Source organism: Anolis carolinensis, chromosome 2, assembly GCF_035594765.1.
Source record: "Anolis carolinensis isolate JA03-04 chromosome 2, rAnoCar3.1.pri, whole genome shotgun sequence".
NCBI classification, from domain to species: domain Eukaryota; kingdom Metazoa; phylum Chordata; class Lepidosauria; order Squamata; family Dactyloidae; genus Anolis; species Anolis carolinensis.
Window position 1 is genome coordinate 286,529,710 of NC_085842.1, and position 9,616 is coordinate 286,539,325.

At 39.2% G+C, this 9,616-nt stretch overlaps 1 protein-coding gene across 1 annotated transcript in view; it reads right to left on the reverse strand.

The window, feature by feature from the left end:
• znf366 (zinc finger protein 366) overlaps positions 1–8,559 on the reverse strand; it is a 28,010-nt gene extending 19,451 nt beyond the window's left edge. Inside the window, exon 1 of the mRNA XM_003216323.4 lies at positions 8,387–8,559. The gene's annotated coding sequence lies outside the window, so the exon portion shown is untranslated. The remainder of the gene's footprint in view (positions 1–8,386) is intronic.
• Positions 8,560–9,616: the final 1,057 nt, after the last annotated feature.

A 9,616-nucleotide genomic window follows, 5' to 3' on the forward strand; every position in this document is an offset into this window, starting at 1 on the left:
GAGCATTAACTCTAATCACCGTAAAATAGTTTTTGGTCTTCCATGGCTGCTTTGATATTATTATCTAGCCACATTTCCACTCTTATACGCTTCCCCATTTCTCATATGATGACAAAAATTATCAGGGAGAAAATACACATAGGACCTCTTCACACAGGGCATTTTTTCCTCATTTTGATGCTTTTAACCATGGCAAAACTGAGGCCTGCCGTGCGCCATCATACAACGCACAGCAGGCCCCGCCCACATTCCTCCCATGGGAAGAGATCATAGGTCTAGAACAGTGGTTTTCAACCTGTGGGTCCCAGATGTTTTGGCCTTCAGCTCCCAGAAATCCTGGTAAACTGGCTGGGATTTCTAGGAGTTGTAGACCAAACCCCTGGGGGCCCACAGGCTGAGAACCACTGGTCTAGAAGGTGCTGGCACAGTTTGCTTTCACTTGAATCTATGGAAAAGGGCAAGATTCTGCCCCTTCCGTTCCGCCTGCTGAGTTAAATGTGCCAACTATTGTTGCATTTTGAATTCAGTTTGCACTAAAGAATGTAAGCTGAGGACAAAAGGGAAAAGTGGGAGGAGGAGAGAGAAACTGGGACATTTTAGAAGTTGTTGGAAAAGCATGGGACAACATTGGGTTAATTTTCATTGTTCCTATCAAATTGAGACAATTTGTAGAATATTCCTTTGAAACCTGTAAGGAGGATACAGGCCCAATAATGCACTCTTGCTCCTGTTTCCCAGCAACTGACAACTGAGGCATATTGGCTCAGATACTGGGTGCAATATATAACCATTATGGCTAATATGAGGAGGAATGGAAGTGGGCATACTGATAGGCATCAATGTATATAATCTACCTTGATCAAGAAAAAATAAAAAAACAATCAAATCTGAGTGCCAGTCAGTCTGAATGTTGACGATTTTCCTTATAGTGTGTCCTTATTTGTCATATTTGAGAAAAAAAGGAAGATCCATTCTCTACTTCTGTACACAATGTTCCATTTTATAAGTATGGGAAGTAGGTGTTAAATGCTTCAAAAGCTGCCAAATGCAATAGCAATAGCAAAGGAAGACGTGCTTCCTGTACTTTGAATAGTTGTGTAGGAGAAGGATAGTTTTGCTTACCCTTTTTGACAAGATCCTACTCCACAATTCCTTTGACTGTACTCCTGTTTAATTTATAGGAGTTCTGGGCATCCCCCATGGCCTCCTAGCTATCTTATGCTGCATAGGCCAAGAATTTGACCTCTACATTTGTTTTTAAAATGTTTGGGATGCAGCAATGCTATATCAGTCATTCAGTGTTTCAGTTCTGAAGTCACAACTCAGCAACTCTAGTTTCTGTTCTCTGTACCCTTTTGCTATCAATTGTAGTTTATCCTTTCCATGAAAGTAAAGTTAACATATACTAATTGGAATAAAGGTATAATTCATCAAAAATATTTTCACAGAAGGGGCTTATATCTTCTATGAAACACTGAGTGTGAGGACCTCATCACAAAGGCCCATGGATTTGCCATATATCGTGATGAATCCATGGGGTCCCTATGGAGGTCATGGAGAACCCATTGCTCCATGCCCCACATCGCCCGCCTTGCCTTGACTCCATCCCATGGGGAGAAGCGTCACCGCCCAGCTTCCCCCCGATTTCTGCTAAGGCAACAAGGCAAGTCTTCTGTGTTGCTGTGGAAGAAACATATGCCACTTGCTCTCTTCTTTCGGCGCAGAGCCCGGCCAAAAATCCCTTTGCATTGTATAATGCGATTCATGTTGAAAGTGGACAGCAAGCGGCATACAACAGGAAAATCAGTCCATCTGATGAGCTCATAACTATGTACTTCAGGGAATCAGGGTATATTTAATTATTCCAGAAATATAGCCTCAACTAGTAGTCCTTTCACACAACATAATCATAGTACTTTGATTCTGGAACACAACACACCAGACATCAGAACTTTCTTGCAGTATATCTTATGACAGGTATGGCCCAGGTGTTTATGGCCTTGATAGTGTTGCCTCCATTGAGCTGGTTTTTGAGAATTTTTCTGACCTTTTGTGTGTATTCTTTGCTGACCACAGTTTTCACATGTTCATGCTTGATGTTGTCTAGCTGTAATATGCCCAGGTATTTATAGGTCTCTGGCTGGTGACACTTTATTGTTTGGCCATTAGGCATATTTGTGCCCTGACTTTCAATGATTTTTCCCTTCTTCAATGCCACTGTTTGTCCAAACCAAACTCCATGCTGATATTCAGTGCTAAAAATTCAGACAGTGTTAGTCAGAGACTGGATTTCAGATTGCGTTTTCCCATATAGCTTATTGTCGTTGTTGTTGTTAGTAGTAGTAGTAGTAGTAGTAGTAGTAGTAACTACAGCAGATTTTTAATTTAACCCAGTGGTGCAATACATTTACAACTTTGAATTTTTGGTACTTCATTTCCCTAAAGAACCGTGGGATATATAATTTAGAACTTCACCATTATTTTTTCAATTTTAACCTATGAAATAAAGGGATTCAATGTAATTTCTAAATGAAAAGAGTATCTTGTATCAGCCAGCTGCAAAAAAAATTCGGAACACCAACTTTTTTCCTGCCTTTAGTGTTTACCACTGTACCCTATGGATTTATGTTTCACTCTTTTCACAAAACTACCAAAACACTTCAGAATCTGTTAAAGACTGCAAAATTTGTTAAGAATATAAGACTGCTACTGGCACTTCTAAATACCCTGTAACACAGTGTTTGTCAATATGTGGGTCCCCAGGTCTTTTGGGCGACAACTCCCAGAAATCCCAGCCAGTTTACTAGCTGTTAGGATTTCTGGCCAAAACTTCTGGGGACCCACAGGTTGAGAACCACTGCTGTAATGTATTTAGACAGAGACTGAAGCTAAAATGATATGTCTCCAGATAGTAAACGAACATTAAAATGTACAAATCATGCAGTTCAGGAAATTTGAATACTTGACTCTGTAATAAGTCTTAAACACTTCAGAATAGCAAGAGGCAAAACTTGCACAAGTGACAGCTTCCTCAGGAATGATTTATCCCTTATTGCTATCAGGGCACTCAACCTGATCTAGTATTGTTACTATGATGACCTTTCAAACATAACAGAACTTTGATGATTATAAACCTTTTTATTCATTCCCAGTTATTGTTGCATGTTCCAGATTAAGGTTTATAGAATCATAGAATTGTAGGGAATCCTGAGACTCATTTAGGTGAACTTCTAGTCCGGTAAGAAAGGGACTACATCAGCATCTGTAATTGGTGTTCATCCCAACTTTCCTTGAAAACCTCCAACAAAGGACAGTACACCTCCACCTGAGCCAATTTGTTCTACTATCAAATAATTCATGCTACTTAGATAATCTTCATAGATATCTGACCTCCCAGCAAACACGCCTGTTGTCTTGAAAAATGTACATGTTCTTCATTTGTCACAATTTGTGATTTTTGCTTGAGCAACATATTCTGTGCAACTATAGTTGATGCTTAATGGCCATGCTGAATGACATGATCAGGAGCTGTCCCTTGTAATGACAAATTAAATTTTCACCTTTGTAACATCACCAGAGTCTCCCCTTGTGAAATCAAAAGTGGTTGTTTCAGATTTTAGTGCTGAAATCCTAAGACATGGCACAGTCTTGTCTAATAGCCTTTGATAGGAGGCTGTTAGAGGCTAGTTTTGATTCTTCCCTTGAAAAGGTTTGTAGTCAAAGTGCTGAAGAAATCACCCAGGTAATACACAAAACTCAACAAGACAAAGAAAATCTTGGGAACCTGATTGAACAAAAACAACATTCTTATGCAGGTTCTCATTTTGTATCAAAGACAGGAAGGCTTGCATACTTAAAGCTTTAATCATTACTATTTAGATTACCCTCCCAGAATCCACCAGTTATCATATCTAATGCTGGCTGCATGGCTAAATCCAGGAGCATGACAAAAATCATCCTCTCCAAACTCTCTTCATCAGTCCTGCACTCGACATCCTTAGGCATCCAGGCTCCTCGAAAAACATTTACATGCTGAGACTGGATTATTCCAATATTTTTAATGCCCAAGGCAAAAGGCTAGACATCCGCCTCTATTTCTCATGCCCATAATCATTACCATCATCACCAATATTTATTTCTCCTACTACTTCTATGTTATCAATATATATATAGGAGCCTCCATTGGTCTAGGGGATAAAAGCCTCGTGACTTGAAGGTTGGGTTGCTGACCTGAAAGCTGCCAGGTTCGAATCCCCAGAGTGTGGATGAGCTCCCTCTATCAGCTCCAGCTCCATGCGGGGACATGAGAGAAGCCTCCCACAAGGATGGTAAAACATCAAAACATCCGGGCGTCCCCTGGGCAACGTCCTTGCAGACGGCCAATTCTCTCATTCCAGAAGCAACTCCGGTTGCTCCTCACACACACACACACACACATATATATATATAATGTGTAATGCAGGTATGGGTATGGTGTAATGCAGGCATGGGCAAACTTTGGCCTGCCGGGTGTTTTGGACTTCAACTCCCATAATTGTGGGAGCTGCAGTCAAAAACACCTGGCAGGCTGAAATTTGCCCATGCCTGGTGTAGTGAGTGCTGGGTTTGAGCGAAGACTGGAAAATTGGAATTCCCACTCAGCCATGCAAACCCAGTGGGTGAGTCACACTTTCTCAGGTTTCTAAGAAGGAATGGGGACTCCTCACTCTGCAAATCTTGTCTAGGACCCCCTCCCCCCCCCAGGGCCAGTATAAGTCACAAGCAACACACCATTACAACAGCAGCAGCAGCAGCAAAAGTTAAAATTAAACTGGAATTCCACAATGGCTTTAAGAAATAAAATATATAACTGAGTATCAGATCCCAGAATCAGCTGGCCACACTCAACATGACTTTGCAGGAGTTGAGAGTGGGAAGTACGCAGCAAAAACATTGTCCCCATTCTAGGTCAGAAGCCAGCATGGAAAAGCTGAGCCATATCTCACTTCTCTGTGGGAAATCACCTTCAGGTAGTGATTCAGGCTACAAACCATAACTTTTCCCTAGCAAGAATCACTTCCTCTGTTTATTTCATACCCATATTACTGAAGATTTGACAATCATTTTGAGAGCTGTCACAAAAGACATAACAACACAGGAGCCAGAATCATCTATAAAGTCACAGCCATTGCTAACATTTTTTACCCACTGCAGAAACTAATGCACCTATTCATAATTGGGGGAAGGAGGAGTTAAAACTGAAGGAATGGTTCATGTCTTTGATTTATAATGCTGTCACATAGCCGTATGTGATAGAAAGTATTTCATGATAATCCTATCAGGTAAGTCAAAGAGAAGATCAAAATATTGTCCTCACTCTAAAACTGACTTCATGATGTCACCACATAAGTAATTTAATTTGGCTTCACGATGATGTTAGGAACCCACTGCAGAATGATTAATTCCTATCCTCTTTCTGACCGCATTGTTTTCATAACATGATCCTAGTGGGTTCTTTGATAAATTCCCAACAAAGACTCCTTCAAAACAGTCCAAAGACTTGTCTATACTAACCAAAATTCCTGGACTCATCTCGAATGGAAGTGTCTCTCTCTTCATTCTTAAATTGTAAACTATTTTTTTAAATGTTAAGCTAGTTTGCCTTGCTTCAGGCAAAGGGGAGGGGGCACTCCAGAGTTTGCTAGATTTGGGCCCCTTCAGTCGAATCCACTGTCTAGTTGGAATGCGGGTACCATCACCTTTTCCCTGTGCCCATCAGTTCAGGGAAAGAGATGAATTGTGGCTGTGCTGCCACCACTGCCCTGGAGCTTCCCACAAACTCCTACCCATCATGGGCATCTCTGCAGATATCAAAATATGGCACCCACACCACCAGCATGAAGAAGGGGATCAATCCCCTCTCATTCCTCCTGGTTGTGTGGGTGCCCCTGCCAATTGCAGAACAGATGCCCATGAGATCAGGGAGAAGGATGGCAGGGTTGCTTCCCTCCTTCATGAAACTTCACAACCAATTCCATGGTCAGCTAGGAGCAATTATGGCAGCGAAATGGAGGAGATAAGGTATGTGCCACCCCACAGAGGGGCTGTGTTTGCTAGGTGTGTGAGCAACATACCCTGTATGTATGTGCCAAATGCAAAACATATGTGTAGGAGGCTAAATTGCCTGCTGTAGATCATCCCTAACAAAGCTTAACAATTCATAGGGAAATACATCAGTGTATCTTGAAAGCACCTGTATTTAAAGAACAATCTAAGTTTGCCTGCTCTGTTATAACTGGTCTCTTGTTTTTCACTGTATATGGATTTTAGTATGGTTTTTTTCAGAGTCATCCAGTCTCCAGTTTTTCAAAACAGGCTGAAATGCTTCTTTGCTTATAGTATAATAATGTTTGGAAGGCCACATGTCCCTCGCCCTTAACACCATCATAGACATGCCTTCTCAGATGTAAATATGCCTCTTGGTTTCAACAGGGTTATACCCAGCCTTAGACTGAAATTATATACCCAAACACGGGTGTAATCCCGACTGTTGTTTTCTGTTTTTCTTGGCAAAATTAGAAACTTGAAAGTAAAACCAATTGAGAAAAATGTTTTATTTTAAAATGCTAAATAATATGTTTAAAACAAGAGCATTTGTATATTTACTATCTTAATATTATTTCTAAAAACTATATAACTTGAATACTTATACATAAGGAAATTACGTGAGCATTGCAATCGCTCACCTTGATAACTTTTTACCATTCGTTTTTAAGGAAATTACAATTTTCTGTTTCCTTGAAACTTTGAAAGACTTGAGGAGACAAAATACCTGTTTTACTAATTTTGATGGTTTCTTATGCTTTATTATTTTTGCCTGATCCTAATAAAGTGGTAAAGCCACAGAGGTTCCTTACATTTCAAGATGTTGTAGCTCCATTTGTAATTTCTTTTAAAATATATTCTCTTTTTTAATTTCATCTTGATAAAAACATCAATCACTTCAATTTTCCTGCACTTTGGTGGGGGTAGCAAGCTTTCAGTTTCATTCAGGATTTCTTGTTTGTTACTCTGGGCTCAGTAACTAAAAACTACCATGAACAAGACTACTGCCATAGATGTGGGTGAAACATCAGGAGAGAATACTTCTGGAACATGGCCACACAGCCCGAAAGACATACAACAACCCTGTGATCCCAGCCATGAAAGCCTTCGACAACACTGTGGAAGATTTGATTAATGCCTGAGCAGACAGTACCTTGTGAGTCAAAGGCTTCATTGCTAAGACTAGAACCGAGCAAACATAAAAATTACCACCGTTTCCCACTCCATATCCTTGAAGGGAAATGCCAATACGTATAATTGGGTATGTTTGTACATAAATGGTTCTCCAAATCCTTCCCTGATGATGATGCCAAGTGATGAAATATCAGGAATGAGATCCGGGGCTGGTGTTATCTGATTATATTTGATGGAACAGGACAATCAAGATATTAACAATATGTCCATAAAAGGAATTGTTCATATATGATAACCTCCCATTTCTTCTCATTCAAGCAAAGTTGCAGAAGTAAAGCAAAAGCACTACAGTAGAGTCTCAATTATCCGAGCTAAAAGGGCCGTCAGAACTTTGGATAAGCGAATATCTTGGATAATAAGGAGGGATTAAGGAAAAGCCTATTAAACATCAAATTAGGTTATGATTTTACAAATTAAGCACCATGTTATACAACAAATTTGACAGAAAAAGTAGTTCAATATGCAGTAATGTTATGTTGTAATTATTGTATTTACAAATTTAGCACCAAAATAATAATAATAATAATAATAATAATAATAATAATAATAATAATAATAATAACAACTTTATTTTTATACCCCGCCTGTATCTCCCCAAAGGGGACTCAGGGCGGCTTACATGGGGCCAAGCTGGAATAAAAACAATAGCAATATAAAACACAACAATAGACAAAAAACATGCACAATTATAAAAAATTTTGAAAACATTGACTACAAAACTGCCTTGGATAATCCAGAACCTTGGATAAGCAAATCTTGGATAAGTGAGACTCTACTGTATGTGCCAACCCATCCATTATGATCAATGGAAATATGAATGTCCTGAGTATGTTCTATCTGTCCACCATACAGGAGCAATCCTTTAAAATAAAGAATATTTGACAGTCTTATAAACACACCACAATGTTTTCACATTTGCAAACATTTTCTATCCTTGTCTTAAGTCCTAGTTCACTTGCTTTGGCATTTTAGGAAAATATAAAATGGCTAATCACTTCCAACTTCAACCAAATTGTGTTTTGACCTACAAAGCGTGTACCCGACATCTCAGATTTTATTTATTAAGGACCCACAGCTTGCATTAAATAGGTCTGGGCTGTCCACTTACCAGTTGCTGACACTGCAAGGAGGGTGGCCCACGTTCTGTGCCCGCAGTGACCTAACTAGAGGGATCTGTTGCTTCTGCTCTAAGGGCAGGATGGATTCAGGCAACGTGGAGGGACAATGTTCCAAATGACTTAAGAAAGAGAACAGGAACAATCACTTCATTCCTCTCTCTCTCCCCCTTTCTTTTTCTCAGATGAGTTCTGTACCTTCAGAAAGAAGGAAGGAAGGGAGGGGAGAGGAAGTCAACAACCCTGAGCTTTCCTGCAAAAAAATAAGGAAACGACAGATAGCCATCTCGTTTTCTCTCAAACAAAATGTTTGGAAAAATAAATATAACCAAACCAAAAGAAATTCCTCAAGTATTATATCTTTATGATGGATTTCATAGGCTGTAATTTATAACTGAATGAGTGGAATGCCATCAAAACAAACACAATGTTCTAAAAGCAGAGCCTTGCTTGAGGAGTAGGATGCCGGTATCTAGAAACATTTTACTGCCTTAGCAGTGAAAACACACAGAGTGATAGAGAAAGGAAAGAGAATATCTTGGTGGACACACTAAAAACCCAAAGCCTTTCTCAATGCTGATCAAAATACACAGATACACATTTAAAGTATGTGTTTATCTGGCTGATTGTTATACTACAAAAATCCACGTTTGTTGTCTCCTGGGACCAAAACATGTACTATAACAAGTTTCTGAACCTATATTTCAACTATTTCACATAACCTTTTTGTTTTAAAAAATATTGCTCTAACTAAATATACAGTTATTGGTTTTGTTAATCTGTGTGTGTGTGTGTGTGTTTCTCTCTGTATATGTATACTGTATATATACGTGCACACACACATATGCACACATACACATACTGGAATGGCAAGTGAAGAGATAGGTGCAAAGTTCAACCATAAGCAAGTTAGTCCTATGTGTGACTACTATAAAGCTATAGTTAAAATAAACAATTTAGTTGGAAATGTTTTAATGTAGCTTAACTACTGTACATTGAATGAGTGTCGTTATTACAGTCACTGACCAGGGGCATAAAACTTTAGAATAAGGGTTCCCAAACTTTTTCAGATGCGGAGCCCTTCTTGAAGCAAACGTTTCTCATGGAGCCCCATGAAATGTTTTTATATTTTATTATATATTATTTATAATGTATATATAACAGATATGGGCCAAGCCAGTGGCAAATAGATGGAGAGTTTTTGTGTGAAACAATTCACATAG